Below are 22,560 nucleotides of genomic sequence, written 5' to 3' on the forward strand. Positions count from 1 at the left end.
CAGTCCTTCCCGCTGCCCACCAGTGGCCGGAATGCTAACTACGGGGTGTGAGGGGAACATCGGTCCCGCCTGCCCCTGAGAAGTGCTCAGAGGGTCTGGTGTTTCCTTAACAAGGAACAGAATCATTCATCTCATGGTGATGAGCGCTGGTGTTTAAAATGCAAGTATCCCTTAGGTGACGTTGTCTTACATTGAGGCCTCTGTGACAATATTATTCATTTCTGCCCTGGAACCTGGAAAGTGAAAAGTAGAATCTGGAAGCCCCTCCGGCTGATGGTACCAGGGCCGCGGCGCTGTCTGCAGCCATGGAATTGGGTTCCGGTCCTGGGGTTGCCACCAGGTCCAGGCAGGTCGCTTTCCTTGTGGACCACAGCGTGCTCACTGAGGGCTCTGAAGCCCTTCCCCGCCCTGGCCTTTTCTGCCCAGTAATTGCAATTGCACAGGGCAGGGTGCTGAAACCGACTTGAAGAAAGACGCCCATGTGGTTGCCATCTCCGCGGTACTTGACTTTCCAAGTTGAGTGTGTGCGCGCGCGCAATATACTCTTTTATTTACTCTTCCTAATGAGGCTGAACTGCGCTAGTGAATGTATTAAAACATTTTAGTGTTATTAATTTTAAAAGACACTGCACTGTGAAGGAGTGTCCCCTCTCACTTGGTTTATGTAAGAAGGGGCTTTCGAAGGCCAAGGATGAATGGCCAGTTTTTCATCCTAAGAAAGACAAGCATCTGTGCTACACATTACAGTTGCAAAGAGAGCTGCACCTCTGTTTGCTCTCCTGCCTTCCCCAGACATCCGTGTTGTTTAAGTTCTCCCGGTGAATCTAACATGCAGCCCAGGTTGCAGCCCAGGTTGCAGCCCATTGGACGAAACAATACATTTTCAGTGTGTGAGGGAGGGAAGGGTGGAGGGAAGTGGGCCAGCCAGTGGTTTCCCCACTCGGTGGGTGTTCAGTAAGTATTCCCCGGAGGGTTAATTCGGGGGCTGTGGACAGAGGGCACAGATGTAATTGGTCTTCTCAGTCCTGAATGATCTTGATCTTTGAGAAAATACATCACTGGGCTCCAACTGGATTTGCTGAAACAGAATCTCTGAGGGTGGGGACAGGAAGTCTTTATTATTATTACTTGATTTTTGATAATCAGCCAGATTTAGAAACCACTGGGAAGGAGACTCAATCCTCATTTTCCAGGAAAGAAGACTTTGAATCTTTCCTTTTGATCATCTGATGGCTCTGAGGTCACTAGATAGACCCCTTCGGAGCTGTGGGGCCCAGCAGATACTCAACCTCCCTCAGCCTCGTTTCTTCATCTCCGTAATGGGGACCATAATGGTACCCAGTTTGTAACAGTGTTGGGAAGATGAAATGAGTTAATACACTTATAGTGCTTGGCATATCCTAGATAGTTAATAAACTCACCATCACCATCATCACTGATGTCACCATGTTGTCACTCAAATAGAAGCTATAGGCTAACAGAGACATTAAAAAGATTTAAAGAGTGTGAACTCAAAAATTCTGGCCCAGCCCTAGCCGGTTTGGTTCAGCGGTTAGAGCGTCAGCCTGCGGTCCTGAGAGACCCCGGTTCGGTTCCCGCTAAGGGCGCGTACCTCGGTTGCAGTTTGTCCCCGGCCCTGGTCGGTTGTGCGGGTGGCAGCCACTCAATGTGTTCCTTTCGCATCGATGTTTCTCTCTCTCTCTCTGTTCCTCTCTCTTCCTCCCACTCTACCTGAACAAAAAATGGAAAAATGTCCTCGGGTGAGGATTAAAAAAAAAAAAAAAAATTCTGGCCCTGAAGTTTGTGGTGACTCTAGGGGCTAAATTGGTTTTGAACTTGTATCTGCATCAAGAACTTCTCAGAGGAGGGTTGGAGCAAGATCGTACATGTCATACTCAAGACATATAAAGGTCAGACGAGATTGGGCACATTCAGCGTGGTCAAGACATATACAGAATAGAAGCCATCACTGGGAAAACAGGTCCAGGTTGCCATCCAGAACGAGTCAGTTAACATTCGTTATTGAGTGCCTGCTGTTTGCTTGGCCTTGAGCTTGGTGGCATCACATACAAACCAGAGAACTTCTATGCATATGTGCATGACCAATGGACACAGACAACCGTGTGGGGAAGGCAGGAGCGGGGAGGAGGGTGTCCATGGGGGAAAAGGGAGGGACATCTGTAATACTTTCAGCAATAAAGATACATTTACAATAAGACAGGACTGCTTCCTCCGGGCGTTGGCAGTCTGGGCTGGGAAGCACAATTAGCACCCTCCGAACGGGAGCCAGATGAGAGGGTGTGTAATTAAGTGCTAAATGGTGTCATCCCGGCTCTCCAGGGCAAAAGGATTCAAGGGCAGGAACTCAATGAGCCCTGAAGATGGTTAGAGGGGGCCTCTTGAGGGAGTGGGACGAGGGGCTTGAGTCAGGAAACTGCTGGAAAATCCAAAGACAAGAAATGTTCGAGGTGAGTCCTCTGGGCAGCAGCGGGGTGAGAGGGACACAGCTGAGATCGGGGTGATGAGCAGCGGGCCTGCCTAGGACCCCCGAGCCATACAACCACTTCTAGTCAGGGTTTGTTTGCTGTGTGAACACTGGACAGCTCTCTGTACTCTGTGGGCATGCACCCCACTTCCTGTCCTGAGCAGGTCCTCAGGGCTGGGTCTGTCCAGGAACACTGTCGGGGGGGCCACTCAGCTCCAGGGCTGGGCTGAGCCACCATGTAAGCGGTGTCGGTAAATCTTAAAAGCTTCCCAGTCTTGTGAGATCTTTAATAAATGGTAAGATTGTATCCCTATGTCAGAAATGTTATAGGTTTAGTTCTCCTGGAGAGTCACAGAGATGTTCATTAGTGTGTTCAAGGTTCTGAGCCGTGTTACAATAAAGAACCCCGGTCACCTCCAGACCGTCTGGACCACAGAGCCTTCTTCACACAGCACGCCTATGAACATTCTGAGTAACTAGCGCCTTAGGCTGATCTCCTTTGGAAAAACTGGAATGATAGGGCCCTGCAAACAGAGCCCAGCAGGGCTTTACAGGTATTCTTTCCCAGGTGAGGCAGGCAGAGGCCCTGGACGCTGACGAGGTTTCCCACGGCTGCCCAGCCTGGCCGTGCAGTGTCGGGAGCCCTGCTCCTGGTGAACGGGCCTCAGTTGCTAACCAGCTGGAAGTAAGCATGAGAGGAGGCAGCCGGCAGGCTTTGCAACGGCGTCAACTCTCTGTGCGGTCGGGAGGCTATTTTGAAAATACTTTGGATTTGTTTCTGGGTCACTAATTTTACAAAAGGAGTATGATCCAACTGGTTTATTAGGAAAAAATTTGTAAACTTTGATTTACTTACGAGAAGAAGTGTTGGGTTTCCGAAAAGGACACAGGTTTTGAGCCTGCGTGACTTTCATAACCGACACGTGTTTAGAAACAAAATCTGGCCACCTCGGCTACTCTGTGAACCAGAATTTCTACCCAGAGACCTCATCCGAAGCCATTTAACCCATTCACCATCCTCAACCCCCAGTGACCGTTCTAGGCGCTCAGCCGAGGGACCCTCTCATCCTACTGGGACTTTAGGGTAGAGACGGCCTGGCCTGGATCTCAGCAGGAGTGGAAGAAGGTATCAGGAGCATAGGCGCTGCATGGTGGCCCGCCCCGCCTCCAGCCCATGCGTGCCACACGGGTCTGACTGCTGAGAACCGGTGCCAGGCTCATCTTCCAGAGGAGGCAGCGGGGTAGCTGCAGGGGCCCCCCTCTCGTCTGTACCCTCCGTGCCCCTCAAAGGCCAGTTTCAGGAAGTCTCCAGTTCCCGGAAGTTTCCTCTCTTGTATCTCTGTCCTCTTGGAGACCTGAGGAACTTTCTGCTTTGCTGGGAGGGTGTGTGTCCTCTGGCCTCCGATGGTCCACAGTGAGCCGGGGCGGGGCGGGGCAGGCTGCATGTAGATGAGGGGCGGCCACTCACCCTCTCACACGTGCGTGCCCTTCCTTTCAAAGGGTTAAGGACATCAAAAGCGTATTCATCAGAATGTCCCCAGACCTATTTTTAGTGCTTTGAACATGTTGACTCTTACATAAGATTCATTCAGCATATAGAGAGTCTTCAGGAAACATCCTTATTAGAAGGGTGGTGCTTTGGCCTGTTTGGTTTCTCTGCCCTTCGCGTTCTCATTTGGGATCGGGGAGCACGCGGCTCCATCTCGGAGGTGGTGGCCTTCGGACCCAGGGCCCTGGCTCGGTATCACTGCCTTCGCTTTGGTGAAGGGCTCGTGTGGCGCCTGGAGGCTTTGTAAACAAGGAACATGAGTCACAGTGCAAGTCGGGGAGGCTGGAGAGCAGACTGGAGCCGGCCCTCCGTGCGGCGGGGAGGTGGCAGCTGGTGCCGTGGGCGCTGCTGTGCGGCAGCGTTGCCTGGACCCTCTCTCCTCCTTCGACTGGCCTGCTCCGCCTGTCTCCACCCTCATCCCCTCCGCATCTCCTCCCCGCGGATGGAGGCCAGCAGCGCGGCCGAGCGAGGGAGCCAGCGTTCCATGGGCCCTCGAACGCGGCTTCCAGGTTGGAAAAGGAGTGGCGGGATCTGGATGAGTTCGCCGGGGCTGCTGTACCGGTGCCTCGGGCTGGGCGACTTAAACAGCAGACATGGATTTTCTTACGTGTCTGGAGGCCAGACGTCGAGGCCCAAGAAAGGGGCCGGGTTGGTTTCATTCCGAGGCTTCTCCCTCGGCTTATCGATGGTGCCTCCTCCCTGTGACCTCCTGCTGCCTCCTCATGTGTCTGTCCAAACGTCCCCTTCTCACAAGGACACCAGTCAGATGGATTAGGGTCCACCCTAACAACCTCATTGTAACTTAATTACCTCTGCAAAAACCCTATTTTGCAATGTGGTTACACTCTGGGGTCCCCAGGGTTAGAATTTGGGGGGCCACATTTCGCTGTAAGAGAACCCATCCGTGGGTATGTCTAAATTGGCAAGACAGCTTTGGGAGGTTGCAGAGGGTGAGCGCCTTGTCTAATAAGTCCCATTGCGACACCCCGGGGGGTGGCCCTAAAAACCAGTGTGTTTGGGAGAGTGAGCTGCTTTGGGGTAGAGACAGGTCTTGTTGGACTGTGTCCCAATTCCTCCCTGTTCACAGGGTGTGCGTTGTTTCTGGGGGCGGGTGGAGGGGGCTCGCGGTGGTCCTGCTGCGGGCTTGGGAGATGTGGTCCTTTCTCGAGAAGAACCGCACGCGTGCCCGGGTAGAAGACAGGCTGGCGTGGGTGTGGCGTTCCTGTCGAGCACCAAGAGTTCAGACGAGGACAGACGGGAGGACTGTCAAGGGCTCTGAACTGTGGTGGGAAGTGAAACATCAGAGGTGGAGTCTGGGAGTGACAAACCTGTCAGCCAGAGTCAGTACAGACCCGCGTGCACGTGTGTGCACACGGGAGTGCGTGTGTGCCTGTGTGTGTGTGTGAAGGGCACAGGGCATTTGAGAAGGCATAAGCCCTAGAAAAATTGCACATCCTCCCCCCTCCACATCAGGGCTCCACGCAGCCGACGGCAGCAGCCAGGAGCACGTAGGTTGCACTGAGCCAGCGCTGTCGGCGGGCCTGCTGGTGCCCGGGTTCTCTGGACACGCGCGATGACCTCCCTCGTCACGTGTTGTCCCCCAGCGTTGTCCCTGTTCTGCCCCATGAGCAGAGCCAGAGTGACTCCATAGAGCTGTAGGTGCCGCTCATGTGAGCAGGTGTCCGGGGAGGCCACTCCTGTCCCCTCCTCCTCCCCGAAAAGGTGCAGAGAGCAGAGTTCCTTGCAGGCCGCTAAGCGTTCCCAGAGGCATGTCCCCACGCCCGGTGAACGAGTCCTGTCTGCACAGCACAGGTGCGTCGGCTCCTGCAGGAATAGCCAGTTGCTTTTAAATCCCGAGAGGCGCTGCGTACGCCCCCGTGACTGTTCCGCTGCCGCCAGTCTGTGCTGCTCAGGGAGTCAGTAATGCTGCGATAACCATGTACGGTGCCAGCTGGGGAACTGGACGTGTGCAGTGTGTGATCGTCTCACCATTACGCTGTACACCTGAAACCAATACCAAATAACACTGGAAGAAAAACCAGATGCTCTTTGCATCCCGACCCTGAGCTCAGAGGTTTGCTCTGGGTCGACACCTGGGCACACGGGAAGGGGCGGGGGCGGGGGCGGGGGTGGGGACGGAGAGGCCGGGCACCGAGAACCGGGTCTATGGACGAGAAGCAGCTGCACTTGGAGCTTCACGTTGTTGCGGAGCTTTCGTCTTGAGTGTGGCGGGAACCCCTTACCCGTGGAACCCAGCTCTGAGCGCTGGATGGCTGCTGCGCGGTCTGCTCTCGGCACGACGTCTGCCTGAGCGCCAGCGCCGTCCTGAGCTGCTCAGGGGGCCATGCCAGGGCCAAGACGCCTCCTCCGGGGCCGAGGAAGGCGTCCGAACACGCATGTCCAGGAGCTCCTGTTCCGCACACGGATGCGCCCCACGGGGCCGCTTTCTGTCACCCCCACCGCAGCCCTTCCTGGACCCAGCACCTGGGCCTGGTGGAACTGAAAAGCTGGGGAAACTCTGGATCGCCATGCCAGCCCCATCATTGCACTCCGGAGAGGCCAGTGACTGGTCTGCGGCCACAAAGCCAGTTCACGGCGGAGCCTCAGGTGGAGGCCAGCTCTCCGGGCCCAGCCTGGGGCGTCTCTCCCGCGCGACCGCGTATTTGTCTTAGCCGGGATGTTCTCCCCATCACCATGCCTTCCCCTCGGCTGTGTATGTTTATAGAGGTTCAGAAACCACTCCGCTGGGCCTTCCCTTCCCCACCACCCCAAACAGTTTGCTGGTGAGGCCAAGGGTCATACAGGCAATGCCAGCAGGCACCTTTTGGTGCCTACGGTGTGCAGGAGCTGTTTTACGTACGTTACTTACGTCACTTGTGTTGAGGAACTTGCCAGCAGTCTCGTAGCTCTGGGCGACGGAGCCGGGATTTGAGCCCAGGGAGGTGGTCGTGTGCTAGGTCCGTGCTCTTCAGTGGTGAAGGAAGAGCCTCACCTATGAAGGAGGGCTCACCGTGCCTCTCATCCCACTGGGTGACAGGCTGCTGAGACGTGAAGGGGACTCCGGACACTTCCAGAAGCTGTGTTTGGCTGTGCAGAATGGTGTTTCCAGGCCCGGGCCCGTGGTGGAAGCACCAGCGAGCAGGCAGCACCCCCCGGCCCATGCACTCTGCGGTCTGCCCCCGGGCTGGAAGCGGGGCCAGCGGCAGCCTGCTGGAAGAAGTGGCACCTGGTCACGTCTGCTGTCTGTCCTGTATGCTGCCCGAGGGAGCATGCACACTGGAGGGGCCCGGAGACGGCTCCGAGGGCTGGATCGCGTCCTAGGCCTTAACTCGTCATAAAGTTAAGTCCTGTCGTCTTTTGTCCCTTAGAATATAAAATTAAAGGGGGGAACCTAAAAATAATTCCACCTCCGCCTTTCCCCACCTCTAAGTCCTCAGAATGTCAATCTTTTCCCAAAACCCACACTCCAACGTCCTCTGCGTTTCACAGTCTTCCGAAGGATGTCGGATAAACTTTACTTGTAAAAAGAGTCTGTCAGCCAATAAAAGTTTGAAACTTGATGGCTTACAAACATGCTGAACAGGTTGATTTGCCCCGGGACTTATCAGGGGCCTTTAATGTGCACGCGGGAGGAAGTCTCGCGTGCAGTGGGTTTCCAAGGCCTGGCTTTCTGGGAACAGCTCCTCTGGGCAGTGCTGGGAAACAGCAGTGGCCATTTGCTCTCTGGGGCATTAGTCTGTGGGGGCCTCCACACCCCCAGTGCCTAGTCTTGGGGGGGGTGCTGGACCTCCTTTCCCAAAACACCACCTGCTACGAGAGCCCACTCTTAGCCACCCGTGGGACACCTGCGGAAACTGTGAGACCCTCCTGCCAGCCCTTCACAGCTGTTCTTGGTCGTGCTGACGACTTCCCTCCCCCCCTACTCCTGGGCTGGAGTCTGGGGATGTGGAGAGCCGCAGCGGACCTGGACCTCAGTTAGGTCCAGGGGCCCAGGGGAGTGTGAGCTGCGTTCTGGGCAGTCCAGGATCCCGCCGAAGAGCCCCCAGGGCTGCGGCAGGGGTGCCTGTCCCTGCACGTCGGTCTGGTTCCCGTGCCCAAGTCCTGGGAAGGTTGCTTCTCCAAGAACGATTGTGCTGCCAAAATAAAATCTGAACGCTGCTGATTTACTTGGACCCTCTTTATTTAATGGTTCAGACAAGTTGAGGCCCGAGATGCTCAGGGACATCTTGGAGGGTCACGTGGAATCTTGGGGACAGCAGAGCCAGGACCGGAGCCCAGCTCCTGGCTTCAGGGTTTGTGGGTCTCTTCTCGGCCCGGCGCTGCCTCAGTGGAGCTCACAGGGGTGGAGGTGATGCCTTGAACTGTGCTTCTCAAATCTGACTGTTTAGCACACCACCCGGGGCACTTTCTAGAGATCACAGAGCCATCCATCTAAAGGACCAGGACCGTGCAAGACAAGCGCAGGGATGCCGTCTGGGAAGGACGCTTCATCTTCTGAGGCTCTGGACAGAGTGTTCTTTCTGTGCTGCCGACTCTGGAGCCCGGAGAGACCTCGCCTGCTCTCTGGTGCCTTGAATTTGCACGGTCTCTTGCCAGGCAGGAGGTGCAGATTCTTCCCGCTTAAGCCCATGCATGTAACCAACCGGCCACACCCTGGATTCCCAGAGACCAATACAACTGCCCGCTGTTGTGGACGCTAAGATGTAAGGGTAGAAACAGAGCGCCTAGAACCACAGAGCCGGTGCCAGGTGGGTTTATTTAAAGGGAAGATGTCCGGCCCTGTCCTCAGAGATCATGACTCAGGAGGTCTGGGGTGCAGGCCAGGACTCTGCGTTTTTAATCGCACACCCTCTTCCCGCCCGCACCCCATGTGGTTTTGATGCCGTTCATACTTTGACTTGGTGAAATGCTGACCTATATAGTGAAGACCCCAAATTGCTTAATTGCAGGACTCATTTAAACACCCACATGCTAGGGTATGAGGAACTCGGTCCGTGACTGTCCAAGTGGACTAGAGAAAGAAGCGAGGCGTTTTAATTTTTAATGTGGGTAACAAAACAGTGATATCATCTTGATGAGCATTTAAAAAAGTATTTGCTGGGCATTGCATTGCAGGTGGCATTGTAAGCACTACCCTGCACCCGTGGTCTACACGGGTGGGATCCCTGCCTTCTGGCGAGGGGAAGGAGGGGTGAGGCAGCGGGGCAGAGGCGGCGGAGAGCCGGATGGTGACAGTGCACGGGACAGCTGAGGTCTCGCGTCTCCAGGTCAGTCTGACTCCATGGCCCAGTGTTATTCTCTTCGGCTCCTGCAGCTGGGAAGCTGGGGCCGTGTCCTGTCCCCGGCCTCCCAGTGAGAGAGAGGGAATGTGGTGTATCACCAACAAATCTAACTTGACTTCTGAGTGAGTGGGAGGCAAACTGACATTGACAAATCATAGGATTTGTATGAAGTTTTGATTTGTTTGGAGAGATACTGTAACCCCTTTATTGTTGTTGATGCGTTTGGAAATTTGACTTCCAAAGGAGCACATGCAAAGTCTTTTTCATAACCCAGCCCTCCTCTCTTGGATCTGAAGAGGAGAATACTACAGTAGGTGACTGGAAGTCTAGAGTGGCCCATGTGTAGCTCGGCCTCAAGGCAGGGACGGACTAGATGGGATCTGCACGGGCCTGCTGCGCACAGGGTTCTCTCATTCAGTGGTTTGCAGCTCTCAGAGGTAAGAAGTGCTAGGGCCCAGCGTGTTTTAGAGAGATTGTGCAACCAACTCATAATGTTCCCGAGTACAGCATTGGAAAAACCAACTCTTGCCTCCAAACACCCTTCTGGAATTTTTTCTTTTTAAAAAAAAATTTTATTTATTTTTTTATCGATTTTAGAGAGAAAGGAGGGGAGAGGGAGAGAGAGACAGAAACATCGATGAGAGAGAACATCGACTGGCTGCCTCCTGCACGCCCCCCACTGGGGATTTGGCCCACAGCCTGGGCATGTGCCCTGACTGGGAATCAAACTGGTGACCTGTTGGTGCCCGGGTCGATGCTCAACCACTGAGCCATGCCGGCTGGGCCCCTTCTGGAATTTTCTGTGAACCCTGGAAGGGCCCTTGGGTGGGAGGTAGGAAAGGAGTGGGGATAGGAAGACACCGCAATTTTAGCAGACCCCAGGGCTGGTGTCTGCACCGGCGTGAAATGATTTCTAGTAATGGAGTCCTGGTCATCAGTGTAAGTGCCCCAGGCCCTTGTCTAGACTCCCTCTCACGCTGATGTCAGCGCACTGGCCGGGTCGGGGGGGGGCTCCCCGCTCTGCGGAGAATCCGAGGGACGGCACACTCTTCCTCTGGAACCGGCCTGGTGCTGCCCTTCTGTCCGCTGCTCAGGAGGAAGCCAGCGTCCCCTCGCCTCTCTTGAAGCACATCTCACTTTTCCACGTAGCAGACTCTGTCTCTCTCAGCAAATGACTTCCAGATGCTGGAAGCAGCGGCCAGTGGAATTTTATTGCCCCCAAACTGTGGTTCTGGGCCACATACTTCTGACGTGAAGGTAATTTGGAATGTAAACATGGCAAGGCGTGTCCTGGAATTAATTAAAGCGACCCCGCGCTCTCCCGAGGCCTGCAATGAACTGTTTACATCAACCCCGAGCCGGGCAGATCAACTGGAGCTAACTCTCCAGGAACCCTAGCCGCTCACTCTCCCCCTTCACCCTCAGAAAAAATAAAATTGGATCGAAGCTGACCCATTCCCCCAGGGGCAGTCACCAGAGGTTTCTGCAGCCCCCCGCTCCGCCGAAGCACACAGAGCACAGTCTGTGCACGTTCGCCTGGAATCGGTGATGGGCATGGACCTCTCCACGGCCGCACAGACATCGATGCCTGTTTAACAAGAATGATAGTGGGCATCGAGAGAGGGACAGTCACGTCCGTTGTGGGCCTGCAGAGAAAGCCGTGGCATCGCGTCTGTGGCCGATCATACTAGAAACAGCTCTTGGGGATACAGTTTTAACTTCATGGTGGCATTAAAAAGTAGATGCAAGTTCTTGAGATGCACGGTGGTGCTGGTGCGTCACCCTATGAGTGTACTTGATGCTACTGAACTAGACATTTGTTAATGGTTAAAATGGTAAATTTTGTGTTTATTGTATTTTGCCTACTAAATGAAAAAGCAAGACGGATGGCCAGGCTGTAAAGGCTCTTAGGGATTATGTAAACCATGGAAATCCCTGGACTCGTCCTCGCTCCCCCTGTGCAAGAGGGTGGGGTGTGCCTCCTGGAAGTTTCACACAATGCCAGGGGCCGAGGGGCAGATGTGGAAAATACCAGGAAGCCAGGCCCCAGGGACAGCCAGTCCCTCACATCCCCTCTGTGTCTTGAGTGGTGACTCATGGCAAGGAGCATTAAGGGACACTGAGGGAGGCGTTACCTGCGCTCCTTGTCGAAGGCAGCCATCGGAAGAGGCGCTGGAGGTCGTCCAGCTTAGCCCAGTTTCCGAAGGAGGGGAGGGACTTAGCGCTCCTGCAGTGTGGTGGTTTGCACTGGCTGTGCCTGTATTCCAACTCTCTAAGGGTTGGGAAAGTCCTCCTTTGGTTAAAAAAAAAAAAGCCCTGTAACCTATTCATTGGCCCTCATTACCTCTTATATTATACAGAACGAAGTGCCAGTTCCTCTTCCAATAGTACTTTTCAAATTCGAAGGTGAATTTGAACTTTCTGTTCTTGTCTTAACCTCCTCTGATGGTCCTCAGTTCTCACATGCTCCTCGGGGGAGACGCCTTGCAGAGCCCCTGCCCTGGCAGCCTCCGCTGGGCTCACAGTGGCAGCCCAGCGGGGAACTGAACGGCGCTGATGCTGCTCGGGGAGCGGTCGGAACCCCCCAGTGTTCTCTTTGACACCCGTAGGTCCAACGCCGTAGCTTGATGTTGCCGTTCAACCATCATGATAGTCTTGCCTTTAAAAACAGCTATGGTTATAGATGAGATAAACCAAAGAACTTATATACATTTATGCATAACCAATGGACATGGACAACAATGCTTGAGGGGTAGGGGACGAGATGGGGAGGAGAAACATCTGTAACAAAAATAAATTAATTTTAAAAACAAATAAAATAAAAAAATAAAAACAGCTTATGGTTACCTAAATCCTTATTTTTTATATGCATGACTACTGAGCATGGGCCTCCCCAATCTTGAAGTCAGGTAAATTTCTTTAACCTAATTCTAGAAATGTACCATAAAACTTATCATAATTTATGATGCTAAATCAGTTCGTTTGATACTGCGATAGACTCCCGATTCCCTCACCCACTCTCTTTCCCAGCTTTGAGGGTGTCCGTGTCTTCGTCGGCGTCGAACCCTGTGTATCGTGCTGTGATGGACATGTTGTCCCGCACAGAGCCCGCCTGTCCAATGTACAGGGAACCGTCAGTCAAAGCCCCGTGGGTGTGAGAAAGCCGCTCTGAGTCCTCCTCGCCCCCACCGCAGTCCGTGGCCCTCCCCGTTCCCAAGGATGGAGGGCGCCTGTGTGATGGTGGGTGCACGAGGTGTTTGCTGTCATCGGCCAGGGCAGGCGAGGGGGAGCGTGGTCCTTGGCACCTGGGTGGTGGGTGTCCAGTACATTCTGTGGGGTGAGTTCATCAGTGAAGATACTGGCCATCCCGCACCTCTCAGGGGTGATCATTCAGACGTCACTTCCTCGTCACCCATAAAGACTTTCTTCAAACTGCTTGCAAAGGAAAGTGGGGCTTTGAGTTATTTTCTCGGGTGCCCTGTGGTAGGCAACGACTTCGGAGGTCTGGGAGGAGCGACGGAAGGTCAAGGGCCTGGAATGTCTCCAGATCATCCCTGTAACCAACAAGGCGAAACGAAGTGACAGTTGGGGACAACACAGATTTGTTGGTTCATTTAGAACAGGGATTCGGCTTTGGGGAGCGGCCCTCCTGACTGAGAGGCGGAGGCCTCGTTCTTGGGACACCGGCTGTCAGGGCAGAGCAGGAGAGGACCCCAGGGGCCCTGCCTGGGGAGCATGAGCAGGTGGGTGGGAACAGAAGCAGGCAGAGCAAAGGAAACGGGGCTTTCAGCTGGAAAAGCTTTTATTGCTCTTTATCTATTGACACTTTTTCAATTAAGGTGCCTCCCCTGAGGTGCTCTCTCCCCTCCCTGTCTGAGCAGGATGTAGTTACCGGCAAAGCAGTGCCATGCGCCAGGTGTCTCGGGGTCAGGAGGCCAAGGAGAGAGCCAGCAGCCTCTGCGTGCTCTGGGGGCTCGGGCCCCGGCTCCGGGGCTGCCCGTCTTTCTGGAGGACCTCCCTCCTCTTTCCCCTCTACCGTCTCTCAGTGTGTTGGGGCTGGTGACCCTGTTACACCTGTCACCATTAGGAACCGTCACCATGGTACCTGCTCTCTCTGAGGAGCCAGCAGTCCCTCCAGGCTGGGAGCCCCACTTCGCTCATCCTGGGGCCAGCAGGGTTGCTCCTCTCTTCAGATGCCTGAATCCGTGACCCTGGAGGATCACATTTGTATCTCACTGAGTTTTTTGTTTTTTTTTTTTAGTTCAAAATTCCCCAGGTCAGTGATTTTATATTTTAAAAAGAAACGTTATTGAACTATAACGTGCCTGTGGCAGAAGGCAGGGACTGGACGTGTGCCGCGGGCCGTTTTCTCGGGGTGAATGCCACTGTGTAGCCAGTGCCCGGCCAGGAAACGGAACTGTGTCTGCCCCGTGTCGCCCTCCTGCCACTAGCCCCGCTCCTGGAGCCACTATTCGGACTTCTAACTGTCGATCGGTTCCGCCTTTTTTTTGTGCTCTATGTCAATGGAGTCATACAGTAAATATTTGTGGTCTAGCTTTCTTCATTTTAAATTATTTTCGTGAGATGCGTTCATGCTGTTGCCTACAGTGTTGTCTGGTCATAACTGTTGCTGTATAGTATTCCCTGCGTGGACAGACCCGTGTGCTTATCCGCTGTGCTAGGATGGATATTAGTTGGTTTGAAGGTAGTAAGGATATGCCTGTACTTCGGTTGAGCATGCTTCCGGGGGTGGGATTACCGAGTCATCGGTGTGCCTGTTTGGCTTTATTACGGCCAGTTTTGCAAATGGTTGTACCACTGTGCAGAAAACTAAGAGCGGTTCTCTACCCTGCCCCCCAGCCACCATCCTGCTTTTACAAATGGGAACAGGTGTGGCTTGTTCAGAGTCAGAAAGGTCAATCATTTGACCTTTCACCTGGTAACCTTTCCATTAGCCTCTAAAGGACTCTTCCTTTATTTTTTATTTATTTAATTAATTTATTCTTGTCACAGATGTTTCTCCCCCGCCCCATTGACACCCTCCTGCTGTCCCCGCCCGCCCCCCCGCATTGTGGTCTGTGTCCGTTGGTCATGCTTACATGCATACGTTCCTTGGTTTACCCCCCACCGCCCCTCCTCTGAGGTTTCAGTCTGAACCTTTCGATGGGTGTGAGGGAAAAGGCCGCGGTCTCCTGTCGCCCTTGAACTTTCCCATCCTTTGCAGACAACTTGTCCCACACGCCGGAACGGGCCTCCGGATGTTGAAACACAGGTGAGCACACCGTGGTCACCTTCTCCTGATGGTTTTCGGAGGATCTGCGCAAGCCTGAGTCCCTGCCCCTCCCTTGATGGACATCACCAGCACCTACGTGCTTTTTACTTTGTGCCAGTAACGTGGGAACAGAGAGAAACGAGTGTCTACATAAGACTGAATTCAGGACAAGGGACCAGCCTCCGTGCCCCATGCCTGTGGGTTTCCTCCCAGCTGCCCACCGTGCTCGGCGCATCGTCAGTGTGTTTGACTACGAGGTGGGAGAATGGCCGGAGCGGGCCTTCGTGCCACCGGCGGTTTTCATTAGGGAGACACGGGGGCGAGCGCTGTGCTCCCGGCGGGCACCGGGCTGCTGGGGTGCCAGGCGTCCGTCCGTCCTCCTGGGACGGGCTTGGGGTTAGGGCTGGGAAAGGGAAGAAAAAGGTATTCATTGAGCACAGATTAGGTTCTGGGCATTATTTTAGGCCTGTGGATACAGCCGACTGAGCAAACAAACAAATGAAGGATCTGTTTTAAAGCTCAGTTGACAGAGCTTTGCTCACGTGCCCGCGCGGAACCCTCCGGGCCCTTCCCCAGATCTAGGGAGAGTCTCTAGAGTGCCGGGTCTTTTTGGCCAAAGTCCCCTGATATTCCCTAACCCCGGGAACTGTTCTCATCAGGCAGAAGGACAACAGCAACAACAGAAAGAGAGCACCACCATTCTCTGTAGTAAAGTTCTCCTGGGCTCTCCGGAACCAGCTCTGAGTGTGGGAATCATCACACGCTGTGCGTAGAGGACGGGACCTTGTGGATGGAGAGCAGGGGCCTGGGGGCCTGGCTCCCACCGAGGAGGCCGCTCGCTCCACTAGAACTGGGTCTGGGCCTGTTCACCTTGCACTAAGCGGGGGGAAAGGGGGTAGCCCCCAAAGCTGGACACACCCAGAAGGGTGGCAGGCAGAGCGGGTAGGAGCCTGGGCTCTGGTGTCACATTCCAGCTTTGCTGCCTCTTAGCTGCAGGACCTTGAGAAAGCGCCTGTGTTCCTCTGAGACCTCAGTGTCCTCTCTGTGAAATGGAGATAATCACACCGACCCCATCGGGTTATGAGGATTCAATCAGTCAGTGAGGCAGTGCTCAGGGCGCATGGTGACCATGCAGAAGTGTCACGTCAGGCACCTCTCCAGGGCGTGCTTTGCATATCTGCTTCAAGCACAAGCCAGGACGGTCCTGACACACAGCGCTCAGTGAGGACTGGTCATTATTCGAGTTTGCTGTTAGCTGGCGAGGACAGCCCTGGTTGTCCTGTATGGTGTGCCGGGCTTGGGCTCAGGCACGGCTCTAGTGTAGCATCTATACGGTCAGATCCCTAGAGACCCTCCAGGCCAAAAAAAAATCACTAACTACTTGTTATGCCTGAAATACCATTAACTCATTAGTTCACCAAGTAACCCTAAGTCAGGGCTGTGCCAGCAACCTGCGTGACTGAGCATGCGTGCTCTGGAGAGCTGGTGTGTTAGCGGTGACACACACACACACACACACACACACGTAAAAAGATGGCCAGTGACGCAAGGAAGAAAGTGGCCGCCACCCACTCAGAATTGGTATGATTTTGAGAGTTAAATGAGATTATACATGCCAAGTGCCCAGCACAGTGTCTGAAACATGAAAGGAAATCTTTGCCTTACACCCACTAGGATGACTACTATCAAAACAAAACAAAACACAACAGCAGAAATAGAAAGTAACAAATGTTGGCGAGGATGCGGAGAAATTGGAACCCTTGTGCACTGTTGATGGGGATGTAAAGTGGTGTGGCCCCCGTGGAAAACAGGACGGCAGTTCCTCAAAAATTTAAAATAGAAGCACCATATCGAGCAATTCTACTTCTGTGTATATATGCAAAAGAATTGAAAATACACAAAGAGATATTTGTACACCCGTGAGGCACTGTTCAAATAGCCAAAAAGTGGAAGCAATCAGTGTCCCCTGTGGGTGACTGATGAACAAAATGTGGGCTCTCCATACAGTGGGATATTATTCAGCCTTATAAAGGAAGGGCATTCTGACATAAGTTACGATGTGGATGAGGACATTATGCTAAATGGAACAAGCCAGCCACAAAAAGACAAATAGATTCCACTAGTAGGAGGTGTCTGGGGCAAAGTCGTAGAGACAGAAAGTAGACTGGTGGCTGCCAGGGGCGAGGGAGGATGGGGCGTTGCTGTTTCGATGGGTACGAAGTTGGTTTTGCAGAATTAAGAATTCTGGAGCTGGTTGCACGACAGTGTGAATGTACTAACCCTGCTGAACGGGACGCTCAAAATGGCGAAGATGGTGCATTTTCAATGTATGTGTCTTTTACCACAATTAAAAACCATCATTTAAAACATATAAGGAACTCAATAAATCACTATTTGCTGCATGTGAATCCAGCTTAACAGGAGAAATGTCTTGGAGTGTGTGACTACCACAGTCCAGGGCAGTCGGGAGGGTCTGGCTGGTGCCTGGATTTGGGGACTGGGGACAGAGGACGGAGGTGGGTTCTGGAGGGGTGGCTGCTGCTCCGTGGGTTCCTTGCTCTCTCAGGAAATTTCAGGAGATCAGAGAGAAAAACACGATCGCCTTTCATTTCATAATTAAACTGAAACCGGCCCTGGGAGAGGTGAGAACTAGCGCCTTGAACTCATTCTGAGGAGTAAATAACTGACACGGTGTAATGCGCGGGGGAGCTCAGGGAGGCTGCGGCTGGAGGGAACGCGCCACCTGCACGGGCCACGGAGGCTGCGTGGACAGCCGCAGGGCTGGAGGTCCCACGGCGCACTCGAGGGCCAGCAGTGGCCCGATGGTGGCCGGCCAGTGGTCAGGAAAGTGCGCAGGTGTCCTCGGCCTAATTGACATTCCCCGACTAAACTCATGAGTTGTTTCAAGAATCTCCCTGGGCCGCTCCGTTGCGTCTTTCTCCTTCCGGAGCCGGAACCCACACAGTGAGGAAAGGTTTTGTTAGAACCGTGAAGTGTCATTACAGACCTGACAGGTGGCTGCAAGTCAGAGGAGACGTCTTCCTCTGCAGGGGCTGAGACGGTGATGTTCAGCCAGGTGACTGGAGAATTCTCCTATTATGGTAGCCCTGCCCTGATGGGCCCTGACCCAGCACCAAGTCCTCGGGCAAAATCGCTTTCAGTGGCCAGCGGCTTCCTTCCAGGATGAAGATCAACGGCAGACAGATCCACTGGCTTTGGGACAAATCAGTCTTTATTCCCAGGATTGCGGTGCCGGCCAAAGAGAGCTACGGTCCATCCTTCCACCAGCCAGTCCACAGTCTTCACGTGCTTTCTCTGTGCCGGGCGCTATGCCGGCCCCTGGCCACACGGTCTGTGAGGACATGGCTCCTGCCCTCAAGGGAGAAGTTCTTCGTCTAGAGAAGTCTTTGCTGAGGGTCGCAGGAAGCAGAGGCCTCGGGGTGGCTGCTTGGATCCACATGGCTCGGTCAAGTTTACAGATACCCCATGGCCAGCGGGCGCTCATGCAGCCGCACCCGGAACAGTGCCTGGCTGGAGGTATATGCCACAAGGGAGAGAGGAGGAGAAGGCGAGAGGAGGCAGGGAGGGAGGGAGGGGGAGGGAGGCAGGCTGGCCCGATCCGCTAGGTCGTACTCAGGAACAAGGACTGGGAAGTTCAGAACTGAGCTCTTTTTCTGACAGTGACGATGTCTTCCAGAGGAGTAGCCCTGAATCTCCAGGAAGTGCTTGTCAGTCTCTGCACCAGTTCTTTTCTGGTCCTCGGTTCACATGCCCCCTCATGAAGACGTATGCTTATCTCCTGGTGGAGCGACAGCTCTGTGACCTGTCCTGGCCAGGCAGGGTCCCTGGGTTACCGAGGCCTCGTGGGCTCCTCCTTGGCCACAGCATCACCGATATGCAGCTGCCCTGAACCCCCAGGAGTGGATCCCATTCTCACCAGAAGGTCGAGAAGCTGGTGGCCCTCCTCCAGCCCAGACCCCACACCCCTTGTACATTTTGCTTCTTGGAAAGAGCGCCTGGCAACCTGGTCGTCTGGCCTCCATGGTCCCACGCTAGGCTGAGGTGTCTCGGGCGTGAGGGTGTGGCTGCCGCTCATTTCCCGAGGTCTCGACACAGACCTGCTCCCTCCCAGAGCAGGCGTCATCTTCTTCCACGTCAGACGCTCTTCAGACATTTCCTTTATCTTTGCCTTGTGCTATTCAGTCTGATCTGACGCACCCACAGATGTCGGGGGCTCATGGTGGGGTGCTCTGGGCTGGGTTGAGCGGTCCCCGGGAAGGGCACCCCAGGGCACTTGGTGGAAGAGCCCAGACCCTGAGGTAACTCAGCGAGCTACCCCGTACCTGGGAGGGACCACCGGACATTCAATTCCTTATGCTTAAGTCATTTCGACATGTCAGGGAAAATACAAATGCTTCCCAGGGCTGAGGACGCCCCAGGAGCTATTCTGGTCTTGGCACAGCTCCAGCCCCTCTGAAGCCCCAGTCCCCGGGGCTTTGCTGCAGGATGGTCTCTTAACTCTGCGATCACATATTTCCTCTCCTGCTCAGACAGCCGGTCCCCTTCCACCCCACCCCTCTGGGGACTCTGCTTCTAACTGGCCCAGAGCTCGAGCCGCCGGGCGTGTCCCCAGCTGAGGACAAGCCACAGTTCCTGACCCCTGGGCCCCTGGCTCCAAACGGCACAGAGACATTGGCTTTCCAGTGGGGAGCCAGTGCCTCCACTCAGATCCTGTCCTCCGGGTCCCGTCCTGTGGGAGCCAACCCCTTCTTCCCTGCTCCCCAGCCTTGACCTTATTCCAGGCAGCCCGTGGCCTGAGGCTCTGCCCTCTATGGCTGTCTGTTGGCCTCGCTTTCACTTATTTCTCCTGCAGTTGTTGAATGTGTATTTCACTTAGAAAGGAAAGGGAAAACAGCGAATACCCAAACAGCACGTGTCCTGCTGCGCGAGGCGCCGCGTGCGCTCTCAGTCTGGGGCAGTACACGCAGGGCGTTAAGTGCCGTCATTGTCATCCGTGGAGTGTGCACGTGATCAGTCACCTTGGGCCCCAACTCCCTTGGTGACTGGTGCCTGTGGCATTAATGGGCACTGCCAGGGACACAGAGACGGGAGGAGGGGGGCTGGCTACCTGGGCTTTCCCCTCTCCTGGGCGGGTACACGGATCACTCTTGGTGCCATCGTCTCCCTCTGAGGCTGCCTGTCTCTGTCGTCCACTCTCAGGACACAGCGACCCTCGAGAGACGTGCTGGGTTAATGAGCACATCTCTGAGGTTCGCAGCCTCAGTCAGACTTTAGGCCAAGGCAGCCCGGGGAAGCTGCAGAAGGCAAGAGAGATGTTCATGACGTGCCCGCGAACCCCAGCTCGTCTGCACCCACACCCGCCCCCCACTAATGGCTGGGGCAGAGCCAGACCTGCTCGGTCCCCCACAGCCTTGGATCAGAGGCAGGGTTTCGGTGGCCTTGACCGCCGCAGCAGCAGCTGTATAAGGCCACAGATGGCTGAGGCCGTAGCCCCTAATCACATATTTACAGTCGCTTTGTTATTGAAAATTAAAGGTGTGTGAGGCAGAGCCTTGTCCCCCAGCCAACAGAGGCCTGTCGGCTTGGGCTCAGCCGACACCAGCTGCCTCTCCAGACCCTCCCACTTTCCAGGGGGACCTCATTCCAGCCGCTCCCAGGGGTGTGACGGGAAGGAGATGGTGTGGCCACTCTGTCCCCTGGGTATGACAGGATGGATTCTGCCTTCTGTCCCCTGGTTAAGGCAGTGTAGGGATGGAGTCTCGTTACCAACAAGTTGCGTTAACCTGGGTCAGGACGTTAGCGTTCGCATCTGTAAAATGGGGGCATGTACCCATCTCATAAGATAGATGAGATGATTAAATGCAATCCTGCTTATTGTGCTGACATCAGCTAAGTGGTTAATTCTGGTGAGTCACTAAATGCAAAGCGCCGGCTGGGTGTCAGCGTGACGTCCTTAGGTTCTGGGGGCAGAGCGGGGAGACCGCTTACATTTGGTGGGGCCGTGTGAGTTCGGCAGGCAGTGGAGGGAACACGTAATTAAGCAAGTAAACGAGTAAATACACAAGGTTATTTCAGCTAGTATATGTGCTGTAAAGAAAGTAAAATAATAGGGGTTGTAGCTGAGACTGTGACATTTGAGCCTGGACCTCAGTGAAGGAAGAGACCTGGGGGAGGAGCGTCCAGGCAGAGGGAACAGCCAGTGCCCAGGCCTTGTGGCGGGGGTGAGCAAGTCGGATTACGCTGTGTGAGTACCTGGCTCCTGCCTGGAAGGAATAGTGTGGCTCAAATTTGCATTAAATTCCAGGGCGACTCACGCCGGTGCACTCAGAGACCCTCCGCCTGCGCCAGGCTGTGCCGGGAGGCGCCCCAGGTCGGCCGGCGCTGTCTTAGGAAATCAATTCCGTCTTCTTTTGGTTAACTGAGTTGCCTTACACTGTGTGTGCGTGTTTTTTACCTGGGTGAGTTACTTGCCGTGTGGATGTGCCTGCTCGGGATGAACCAGGGGCAGGGCTGGGGACCTGGGAGGCCACTGCGCAGCTGGGTGAAGCCCAGGTGAGTCTCAGGTGGTTCAGGGGCGCTTCAGAGGAAGGTCTTTACTTACAGTAGGAATGACTCTCCCACATGCAGGAGCCAGAGGACTGGCGGGGGCTGGGAGGGGCCGGCACCTTAACTCAGGGATAATGTATTCCCGCCGCCTGGAAGTGCCCCGTGGCCCCTGCCCGTTCTGTGCCCCCTTAGCATGTGGCACTGCACAGTCCCAAATGGCGTTCACCTGCGCCACCGTCTGAGCTCAGACAAGCCTGTGAGAGGCCAGAGAGAAGTAGACGATACCGTAGTTGGCTGGCCAAGGGAGAGAGGGACTCACACTCAGCAGTCCCTCCGCTCCTCCCCTCCTGCCTTCTGGTCCCCAGACCCTTCCTGGGCACCTGCTTACCGCGCAGCATCGCACAGTGGGCGAGAGTGTGGCGCAGGAGCCCGCCAGTGTGTCCGTCCCCGAGGTCACTGCCGCTGAGCCGAGAGAAATAATGCACCCAGAGCAGCGCTTGGTCCACAGCACGCTCAGCGGACGTTACGTGTGCCCCGTCCTGTTCCAGCCTGCCCCACGCTGTCCTTCGTGAGACCGGTTGAAGGTCCTCACCACCTCCCCCCAACTTGGGGCCGAGCCCTTCCCTTCTCGATTCTCTCCACTTACCCACCCTTGTCTGTCCTCAAGCCCTGTGCTCGGTTTCATCCCCTCCCCCGTCGCCTCTGCTCCGCACACAGGGCCAGGCGGGTGCTGAGGGCGCGGCGTCTCCCGCAGAGCTTGCTCCCTCTTTCTCAGTTGGTAGACCACACCTCTCAGCAAGTGTGAGCTTCGGAGCTGTTCTTTAGGCTCAGGATCCAGAGTATGAAACACCCCGGCAGCCTTCCTTAGCAGCAGATTGTTGGCCCCGCTGTCCCAGGGAGAGTGAGACCTGGGCCGGGTGGGCTTGGTCTCACCACCTTCGTCTCCGTCTTGGTGAGGACCCTGGCGCGGGGTCCAGGCTTCTCTGTGTGGAAAGTCAAGGAGCAGCAGAATGGGGGTGGGCGTGATTGGGCACCGGGTGAATGGGAGTGGGCCACCCAGGACGGGATTGGCTGAAACCACACTGGAGGAAGGATCTCGGGCTGCCCACAGTCCCCCTCCCTGCCCCCCGCATGCTCGCCGACCCCCACAGCTCCCCACATGCTGACTGTTCTGCCCTGAAACCATCCCTTCCAACCCACAGACCAGACTCCGCTAAGTGACAACCTGCTCACCTCACAAGGTACCCGGGAAAGGTTGTATCTTAGCAACAGGGGCTTTGGGGAAACTGCATTGATTCAAGAGGGATTCTTAACGGAGGTCAGAGGTCATGGAGGGCAGGGAGTTGGTTTTTGACAAGTTTCTGGAAGACTCTTTCAGACCATCTCTAGGGGCCGGGGGATGGAG

At 54.9% G+C, this 22,560-nt stretch overlaps 1 protein-coding gene across 12 annotated transcripts in view; it reads left to right on the forward strand.

Moving 5' to 3' along the window:
- Nucleotides 1-22,560, forward strand: part of CACNA1C (calcium voltage-gated channel subunit alpha1 C) — a 579,936-nt gene that overhangs the window by 227,079 nt on the left and 330,297 nt on the right. The window lies entirely within an intron of this gene.

Source organism: Molossus molossus, unplaced genomic scaffold (genome assembly GCF_014108415.1).
Source record: "Molossus molossus isolate mMolMol1 unplaced genomic scaffold, mMolMol1.p scaffold_m16_p_10, whole genome shotgun sequence".
NCBI lineage: Eukaryota > Metazoa > Chordata > Mammalia > Chiroptera > Molossidae > Molossus > Molossus molossus.